Here is a 10,027-nt window from a genome sequence, read left to right as displayed (position 1 = left end):
TGTCTCATATATATATATATATATATATATATATATATATATATTCAGTTTTTTTCCCATTATAGTTAATTACAATGTTTTGAATATACTTTCCTGTGCTATACAGTAGGTCCTTGCTGTTGGACTATTTTATGTATCATAGTCTGTATATGTTAATCTCAAACTCTTAATTTATCTCTCCTCCCACCCCTGCTATCCCCTTTGGTAACCATAAGTTTGTTTTCTATGTCCGTGAGTCTACTTCTGCTGTATAAATAAGTTCATTTATCTTTTTTTTAGGTTCCACATATAAGCAATATCATATTATATTTGTCTTTCTCTGTTTGACTTACTTCACTTAGTATGATAATCTCTGGGTCCATCCATGTTGCTGCAAATGGTACTACTTTATTTTTGTATGGCTGAGTAATATTTAATTGTGTATATGTACCACATCTTCTTTATCCATTCATCTGTCAATGGACACTTGGGTTACTCTTTATTTCTTTTAAATCTATGGTATACGTACTGGCAATTATACTTCCAACTTCTATATCTCTTCTACTTTTTGAGAAATTTATTTTGCCTAATCTTGCAGGTCAATAATCCATCCTTCTCTGGTTTTCATTCTAGAACTCAGCCCATCTGTTGAGTTCTTTATCTTAATTATTGCTTTTTATTAATAGTAGTTTCTGTTTGTTTTTTATGACTTCATGTGCATTTTCACTGCTCCAATCTTCCCTTACCTCTTTGTGAATATGCTTATTTTAAATTATCGTTTATCACATATGTTACTTCTACCTCATCTGATCTACCTTCTCCTTCTCTTCCGGCTGTGGCATACAAAAGATGTATCTTATTTTCCTATGAGTTATTTTTTTGGAGCTGTATTCATGACAGTTGATGATGTGTACAGTAGAGGAGCAGCTAAAGTCAGATGCTAGCTTGTGACTTGTGTGATGATTTTGAGGTAGGGATAACAAGTGTGAGATAAAATTCAGATTTTATGGCAAGAAAAAGAATTTAAACATAAAAAATATTTCTCTGCCCTTTGGTCTCCTCTCTTCCCTCTACTGTGCATTGTACATCTGCATTATGCATTGACCAAACCTCCCATCAGCAGAAATACACGCTCAATCATAAAGAACAACATTCTCCTAGCATCAACAAGACAACTTCTTAAAAAATAACATTTTTTCTTGATCTTGTAAGGGGCCACGATGACACTTAGATCTGGAATACATAAACAGTCAACTATACGTCATTTAATGTATAGCCCTCTGTGTCAAAAATGTTATATAACTGTGCCTTGACTTAATGGGCAGAACAGTTCTTGGAGCTTTCTGAGATGCTATCCTTGGGTTATAACCCTCAATTGGCTTGAATAAAATTTTCCATTTCTTTCGTAGATCAATCGATTAATTTTTTGTCGACAACCTCAAAGAGTTATACTAAACTAATAAGGCTTATTTAGCATATTAAATTCCATGGGAAGCATTGTCAAATAAGCAATATTAAACATTTGTAGGTTGTTTTGTGTGCATGAATGTTATTAATATGTGTTCTAAAAATTATATGACATTCCTAAAATCTGATATGTCTTGGTAAAATGTTAACAGTCTTAATTCTAGTTATCTTAAAATGTTATATGTCACAGAAATGACAATTTTTTAAATTAATTGCATTGTACTCAGATCTGTATGCCATTATGTCTTTTGAAATTTGTAGACAGTTATCATTTTACTTTGATGCTTTTGCAAAAATTCTTTATCGTCAAGAAAATTCGTAGCAAAGTCTTTTTGACAATTATAGGTTTCTGATAACTTTCAGATCATAACACTGAACTCGGTAAAAAATTAGAGAATTCTAATGGAAAACCTGATAACTTCATGAAACTGCTAAGAAAAAAATCAAGTTCAGCAAGAATTAATTACATGGCACTGAATGACCTAATGAATATGATTATAATTGTTATAACTTTTCCTGAAATTTTACTAGCATTTTAATCTTTGTTTTCCAGATATAAGGAAAACAAGATAACTGTGATTCACCACAATTTCATAAAGTATATCTTGGTAAGCAGAATTGAAACATTCTCCCTACTTGATCCCTCCAGAATTTGAAAGCCCTTAGTGAATAGTCTTATGTTCCTGACAATATTGTTAGTTACATAAGTTCACTAAAAATCTGCTCTCATTGTGACAGGACACATTTTGAAACATTATATTACCAAGGTTTTGACTATAATGTCATATTTGAGAATGTGAACAGAATCAGATATAACCAGACAGCTTTAAGGAACTTAGTTTGACTCTATGTAGCCATAAAGCCTTTTGGAAAACAGGCAGGTACTTTGCCTACCTGATTCCCAGCACCCATATTAGGTGAGTAAGGAAGATCACTTTCTGGCAGGTGCAGGAACCTCAGGATATTTTTGGGACCTCAAGAAGAGAGAAATTCACCCAAATCTATAGGTATTACAGGCAAGTCTGATGGAAAACCCTTGGCTTCTTGGCCTCCTGACCTTGAGAGGTATTTAAAATTTCAACCTAGAGATTCCTTATGAAAAGTTCCAGCAAAGCAAATTTAAAAGAGCCTTTATGGTCAATTGCTATTCTTTCTGGACTATGCAAGTAATCAGGCCAAGTTTATTGAAACTAGACATTTTCTGAAAAAAAATTAGCCTAATTTGGCTATCATTGATTTAAAAAAATGAGGGTAAATTTAGAAAAAAAATTATGTTTCAATAGTGGATATTAGATTCTAGTTCCTTAATCATCTTAGAGGTTTTGTTTTTCCACCTGATTACTGGATTGGATCACAAATTCTCCTAGTTTCCTCAGAATTTGGCTGCAACTCTCCAAACTAACATTTCCAATTTTTCTTTTACTTGTTATTTGGAGTCACAGAGAGCTAAAGTTGTGCTTTTCCTGGAGCCCAGCAAACTGAAGCTGAACAACTTGATACAAATTTAAGAGAGATCATCACAATAGCTCATGTCTAGGTACAATCTTCATGCCTGTTGCTGTGTGGGTCACTCAGTAGTTTACCTGAACACCTGATGACATCATCAGAGACATTCAACTACAAACCAGGAAAATCTGTCAGATTGCCGCTGACTGCCCTCATTTGATCTGAAGATGCTTTAGTCCTGACGTCTAGAAATCTTCTCATCTGGCTGCCTCCTGGGCTTAGACATTGGTTTATACATTGCTCCAATCATTAACCTTTGTTTTTCTTTAGTCTCCATAGAGATGCCTCTTATTGTCAACAGGTGAATGGATAAAGAAGATGTGACGCATATATACATTGGAATATTACTCAGCCATAAAAAGAAACAAAATTGAGTTATTTGTAGTGAGGTGGATGGAGCTAGAGTCTGTCATACAGAGTGAAGTAAGTCAGAAAGAGAAAAACAAATACCATAAGCTAAAGCGTATATATGGAATCTAAAAAAAAAAAAAAAAAAAGGAACTGATGAACCTAGTTACAGGGCAGGAATAAAGAGGTAGACATAGAGAATGGACTTGATGTCATGGGGTGGGAGGGTGAAGCTGGGGACAAGTGAGAGTAGCATGGACATATATACACTACCGAATGTAAAATAGTTGGCTGGTGGGAAGCAGCAACATAGCACAGGGAGATCTGCTCGGTGCTTTGCGATGAGCTAGTGGGGTGGGATAAGGAGGGTGGGAGGGAGGCTCAAGAGGGAAGGGATATGGGGACATGTGTTTGCATATGGCTGATTCGCTTTGTTGTGCAACAGAAACTGGCACGGTATTGTGAGGCAATTATATTCCAATAAAGGCCTATTAAAAATAAATAAATAAATAATAAATACCTGGTTTCCAGCACCACACTGGCCTTACTTTGAGAGCATATCTCCATCACCACCTTCTGAATTTTTCCATAATAAAAGTTTATTCTTACACAGATCTACAGCTTTTAAACAGTAAAAAGAAAGACCCACTGTCACCTAGGAAGAGGACTTGAAACAACACATGGGAAGCAGGGCGACTCCGGGATATCAGGGCACGTGGTTACCGGCTCTGCTCAATGTATGTTGAGATGTTTATTTCTTCTGGAAGCTCTGCCACATTCATTTCAAACCTGTCCTGGACATCATTGAGGATGTTGGCATCATTCTCATCAGACACGAAAGTAATGGCCAGGTCTTTGGTTCCAAAGCTACACGCACGGGCCACGTGGCGGAGGTAGGTTTCCGAGTCCCCGGGAATGTCATAATTGAAGACAGTGTTGACATGCTCAATGTCCGTTCCTCAGCCAAACAGATTGGTGGCCACCAGGATCCACTACTGGAAGTCCTTGAACTGCTTGATAACATGACAGTTGCTCCTCCTGGGCCATGCCCCTGTGGATGGCAATGGCTGGGAAGTTCTGCTCCAAGAGGAGCCGGGCTAAGGCCATGCAGCGTTGCACCGACTTCACAAATATCACCACCTGGTCAAACTCCAGCACGTCCACAAGATCAAAGAGCTTGCAGTTCTTCTGCAGGAAGTCTGACGTAGTACTGCTGCAGCCCAAGCAGTGTGAGCTTGGTCTCGTCATCCACAAACACCTCCATGGGGTCTTGCCTGAACTTCCTGCAGATGGGCAGGAACAACTACGGTCAGGACTAAGAGACTAGTTCAGTGGGATGGAACAATCTACCGACTCAGCTTCTGGACTCTGAGACTTGGAGGAGTTTCAAACGTGGGACTTTAGGGCAGCCCAATTTGCCACTGTAAAATAGTTGGCTGGTGGGAAGCAGCAACATAGCACAGGGAGATCTGCTCGGTGCTTTGCGATGAGCTAGTGGGGTGGGATAAGGAGGGTGGGAGGGAGGCTCAAGAGGGAAGGGATATGGGGACATGTGTTTGCATATGGCTGATTCGCTTTGTTGTGCAACAGAAACTGGCACGGTATTGTGAGGCAATTATATTCCAATAAAGGCCTATTAAAAATAAATAAATAAATAATAAATACCTGGTTTCCAGCACCACACTGGCCTTACTTTGAGAGCATATCTCCATCACCACCTTCTGAATTTTTCCATAATAAAAGTTTATTCTTACACAGATCTACAGCTTTTAAACAGTAAAAAGAAAGACCCACTGTCACCTAGGAAGAGGACTTGAAACAACACATGGGAAGCAGGGCGACTCCGGGATATCAGGGCACGTGGTTACCGGCTCTGCTCAATGTATGTTGAGATGTTTATTTCTTCTGGAAGCTCTGCCACATTCATTTCAAACCTGTCCTGGACATCATTGAGGATGTTGGCATCATTCTCATCAGACACGAAAGTAATGGCCAGGTCTTTGGTTCCAAAGCTACACGCACGGGCCACGTGGCGGAGGTAGGTTTCCGAGTCCCCGGGAATGTCATAATTGAAGACAGTGTTGACATGCTCAATGTCCGTTCCTCAGCCAAACAGATTGGTGGCCACCAGGATCCACTACTGGAAGTCCTTGAACTGCTTGATAACATGACAGTTGCTCCTCCTGGGCCATGCCCCTGTGGATGGCAATGGCTGGGAAGTTCTGCTCCAAGAGGAGCCGGGCTAAGGCCATGCAGCGTTGCACCGACTTCACAAATATCACCACCTGGTCAAACTCCAGCACGTCCACAAGATCAAAGAGCTTGCAGTTCTTCTGCAGGAAGTCTGACGTAGTACTGCTGCAGCCCAAGCAGTGTGAGCTTGGTCTCGTCATCCACAAACACCTCCATGGGGTCTTGCCTGAACTTCCTGCAGATGGGCAGGAACAACTACGGTCAGGACTAAGAGACTAGTTCAGTGGGATGGAACAATCTACCGACTCAGCTTCTGGACTCTGAGACTTGGAGGAGTTTCAAACGTGGGACTTTAGGGCAGCCCAATTTGCCACCCCTAATTGTGTCTCTTTGACAAGAGGATTAATCTAGGCTGGTTATTTAAAAAAAAAAAAAAACATGACTCCGGAGGTCTTTCTTGTTATCGCCCCCTTAACTGCCTGCCTTTAGATTTATGGTACTGTTCCTGGAATAAAACAGTCACTGGAGATGTCTGCAAAACGTGGGCTAGGAGTGGTGGCGGAACAGGGCCTAGAGATCAAAGTCCACTCTGTGTCCCATTGTCTCCATGTGGCCCAGCAAACAGTTGTTTACCAAACATTTGCTTCTCCATCTTCCATGAATTGCCTTCCTCCCCTGGGAAGTCCCGACCACCCCCCGCAACAGAAGTTTTTGTCTTTAGCTGAAGACGGTGTTTTTTTTTGTTTTTTTGTTTGTTTTAACATCTTTATTAGAGTATAATTGCTTTACAATGGTGTGTTAGTTTCTGCTTTATAACAAAGTGAATCAGTTATACATATACATATGTTCCCATATCTCTTCCCTCTTACGTCTCTCTCCCTCCCACCCTCCCTATCCCACCCCTCCAGGGGGTCACAAAGCACCAAGCTGATCTCTCAGCCATAAAAAGAAATGAAATTGAGTTATTCGTAGTGAGGTGGATGGACCTAGAGTCTGTCATACAGAGTGAAGTAAGTCAGAAAGAGAAAAACAAATACCGTATGCTTGCTAACACAAATATATGGAATCTTAAAAAAAAAAAAAAAGGTCATGAAGAATGAGGATATGGGGAGGGGGAAGGGTAAGCTGGGATGAAGTGAGAGAGTGGCATGGACATATGTACACTACCAAACGTAAAATAGATAGCTAGTGGGAAGCAGCCGCTGAAGACGGTGTTTAAAGTGAGAATTTCAACCATCGTGGTGAGTTAGTTTTTCTGGGTCTCTCCATTGTTCGATTTTCTGTTAATCTGCCTCATGTTAATCTAATTCTTAGAGCAGCCAGAAGAGCCCAGAAGGGTGGAGGAAATTTATTCCTCCCCAAGAGCACACACACACTTTGTATAATAATTAGTTCTGTTTCTCTGGGGAACCCTGACTGATAGAGGGATCTACACTGGGGTAAAGTGCTAGACTGTTTTATATAACTTAAAGCTACAGTCCCCAAATTTCTCCTTCTAAGTTCTCAACTTTCCATTTAATATTTATCGTGACTATCTGATAATAGAGTGATATAGAAATAAGTATGTAATTTATTAGAAAATCACAAAACTTATCCTTTTGGTTTTTTACGGAACAAAAAATTATGTATTAAAACATTAGTTTATTTTCCATAGGAATAAACATAATTGAGACCAAATTTGAGATAATATATTAAATATTTGTTCAGTCTCCATGTGATTTAACTTTCTTGTCTACAATTTTGCAGAAAATGCTTTTTTTCTTTCCAAATACAATGGAGTCATTTTGTTCACTGTCACTTTCATGTCTTCTTTTTCATACTTCTCAACATTCACGAAGCTTTATGGTCCTTTTTCACCTTTATCTTCTATCACAGGACACAAGGTTAACATTCTGTCCTCTTGCATCAAACACCTCATTTTTTCACCCCCTCCTTCCACTTTCTATCTCTTAATTCTGAGTCTTTCCCCACCTCTGGATCCTTGGCCTTTTATTTTCCTACTTATTCTTTCTTTTATAGATTTAGTGTTTCTAAGAATTCAAGTATTTTTTTCTGTGTTGCTGTGTTTTTAGAATCATCTGTTTTTAATCATCTGCAATATAAAAAGCAATTGTATTTTACAAGAGAAGATAATATTGGTGCACTTTTAAGAAAGCAACAATCACAGCACTAATTAGGAAGGGGACTAGCAATGCACAGAAAAGGGGAATTTGGGGAAGACTCAAAGTAGGCTGACCATAAAATGGGATAATAACAAAGTTACACATTTAAAGAAGAGTGGGAATTTTTACAAAGACTATTCATTACTTGTACAAATAACATCAAAACCCAGTGCCTCTCTGTCTAGGAAAGAGGGCAATTGATATTAAGAAAACATGAATGTATTGTATTTTTGAATTAGTAAATATGGAACAGCTTTCAGGGAATGAGAAATAATTCACATATTTCTAAATTACAAATACTAATGTATTTCTCATCCAGCATACTTTTAATTTAAAATGGCTATTAGACCTAAAACTTCTAGTCTGTGGAAAAATAAGTCCTATGAATCTTTAAACAAGTGATATTTATTTTTTTTAATTGAGGAATAAATTATGATATTAAGCAAATTATATACACAGTAAATCAGGTGAGGGTCAATTCAAAATAATCTAAACAGAGATGTTTTATGAATAGAAGAAGCAATATATATATATTTTACTGGTACAAGGAATCCAAGGATATTTATGGCAAAATATATGATAATTGTGAGGAGAAATTCAGATGAAAATTTGGAAACTTTTATATATATATATATATATATATATATACATATATATGTAAAAAGTTCATATATACATATTGTAAAAACTTCACATTTTACTTGAATAATTTATATTTAAGAAGATGTATTTCTTTCTGGTAGTACTTCATACATATGGAAATCAGCATATTATCACTGAATTGTCCTCAGTACAAAATGTGTCATTTTAATAAAATGATACAATAAAATAGCTATTTGATTTCAGGAACCTATGCATCTGATTTGATATTACATTCTAAATTAAATAGATAGCAAGTGTTTTTTTTCCATGCTTCCAATATAGAGAGAGACCAAAACATTTGCATATGAAATATATTAACTGTCATGAAATACTTATCTTCACAGCCAGTTTCAGCAGATAATATTTATTCAATCATGCAGTCAGAATTCAAAAGGAAATTTAATGACAATTTTATTTAAGAACGTTGTCATCTTGGTTCTGGAGAAAACAATTGGGACACTATTTCTGCCAGAGACGTTTAGGAAACTCAAGGCTGGCAGTTATGCAAATTCATTTCAAACAACAACTCTGACATCATTCAAGGACACGGTGTTCATAAAGATTTTCTTCTACTGTGACCATCTTTGTAATTGTGCATTTAAAAAAGAAAAGTTATATTTTCAACCCATTTAACATCAGGAAGAAAATAATGAAGCTCAGGGGTGGTTGTTTAGATGATAGCATTGAAATTGCTTTAGATTTTTTAGAGAAATGCCATTTTCCCCATGATGCACTTTATTTTTCTGGTTGCTGCATTTCTCTTTCAATTGCCTTGGTTAGCAGTGATGATGTGCAATGTTGGTAATGCATTATTATTGTATGACAAGTGAAAATATTGTAGATTTCAGGGTTTGTAAACATCTAACAAACAAAATGCATTTCTTTTCCCCAAACTCATTCAGAACCAAATGGGAGAAAGAATCAGGATTTAGATTGATTAATACCCCAATTTTACCTTTATTATTAATAAAGTTGAGTGAAGAGCATGATTTTATATGTGTGAAGAGAACATGCTACTACTTATCCCCAATTTGGGTTTATTAACCAACCTAGTTAGGGCCACAACTGGAAAAATTACAGGATTTCCATAAAAGAATCATCCCATGCAGTGTGTGGTCAGGCAGCTCCCAGATAATAAAATATTACAATATTTTATCACTAACTTATTCCAAACTTACTATATTAACTTTTTATCACTGCATAAACATCACCACAGACTTATCAGCTTAAACCAACACTCATGTATTACCTCACAAGTAGGTCAGAAGTCCAGGCATGTCTCTTGTGGGTCCTGGGTGCAAGGAGCCACACCTCACAGTGTCATGTTGGCCTGCGCTGAGGCTCAGGGTCCTCTCCCCAGTTCATGTGACTGTGGACAGAGCTCATTTTCTTGTTGCTGTTGAACACATGGGAGCTTGCTTATTCAAGACCAGATAGATCATCTTGCTGATCTCAACAAAAGCCTAAACAGTCTTTTAAGGGTTCACCTGGTAAGGTCAGGCCTACCTAATTCAATGTCAAACTGATGAAAGATTTTACTTATATCTGCAAAATGCCTTCACCTTTGCCATTGAATGCAACATCATCATGAGAGTGCATTCTACCATATCTATAGGCTCTTCCTACAAAAATGGGAGATTATGGAGAGTATTAACACTAGGGAATGGGAATCTTTGGGGCCGTCTTAGAACCCTTCCTACCCCATTTACCAACCACAAAATTCACTCTTT

The 10,027-nt window shown here is 37.6% G+C and overlaps 2 pseudogenes; both read right to left on the bottom strand.

The window, feature by feature from the left end:
- Nucleotides 1-4,019: 4,019 nt before the first annotated feature.
- LOC103079577 (ATP-dependent RNA helicase DDX39A pseudogene) lies at nucleotides 4,020-5,012 on the bottom strand (annotated as a pseudogene).
- Nucleotides 5,013-5,164: 152 nt separating this feature from the next.
- Nucleotides 5,165-10,027, bottom strand: part of LOC103079289 (ATP-dependent RNA helicase DDX39A pseudogene) — a 53,704-nt pseudogene continuing 48,841 nt past the window's right edge.

This window comes from Lipotes vexillifer, unplaced genomic scaffold, assembly GCF_000442215.2.
Source record: "Lipotes vexillifer unplaced genomic scaffold, Lipotes_vexillifer_v1.1 scaffold582, whole genome shotgun sequence".
Classification (NCBI taxonomy): domain Eukaryota; kingdom Metazoa; phylum Chordata; class Mammalia; order Artiodactyla; family Lipotidae; genus Lipotes; species Lipotes vexillifer.
This window is presented reverse-complemented; position numbering and strand designations above follow the sequence as displayed.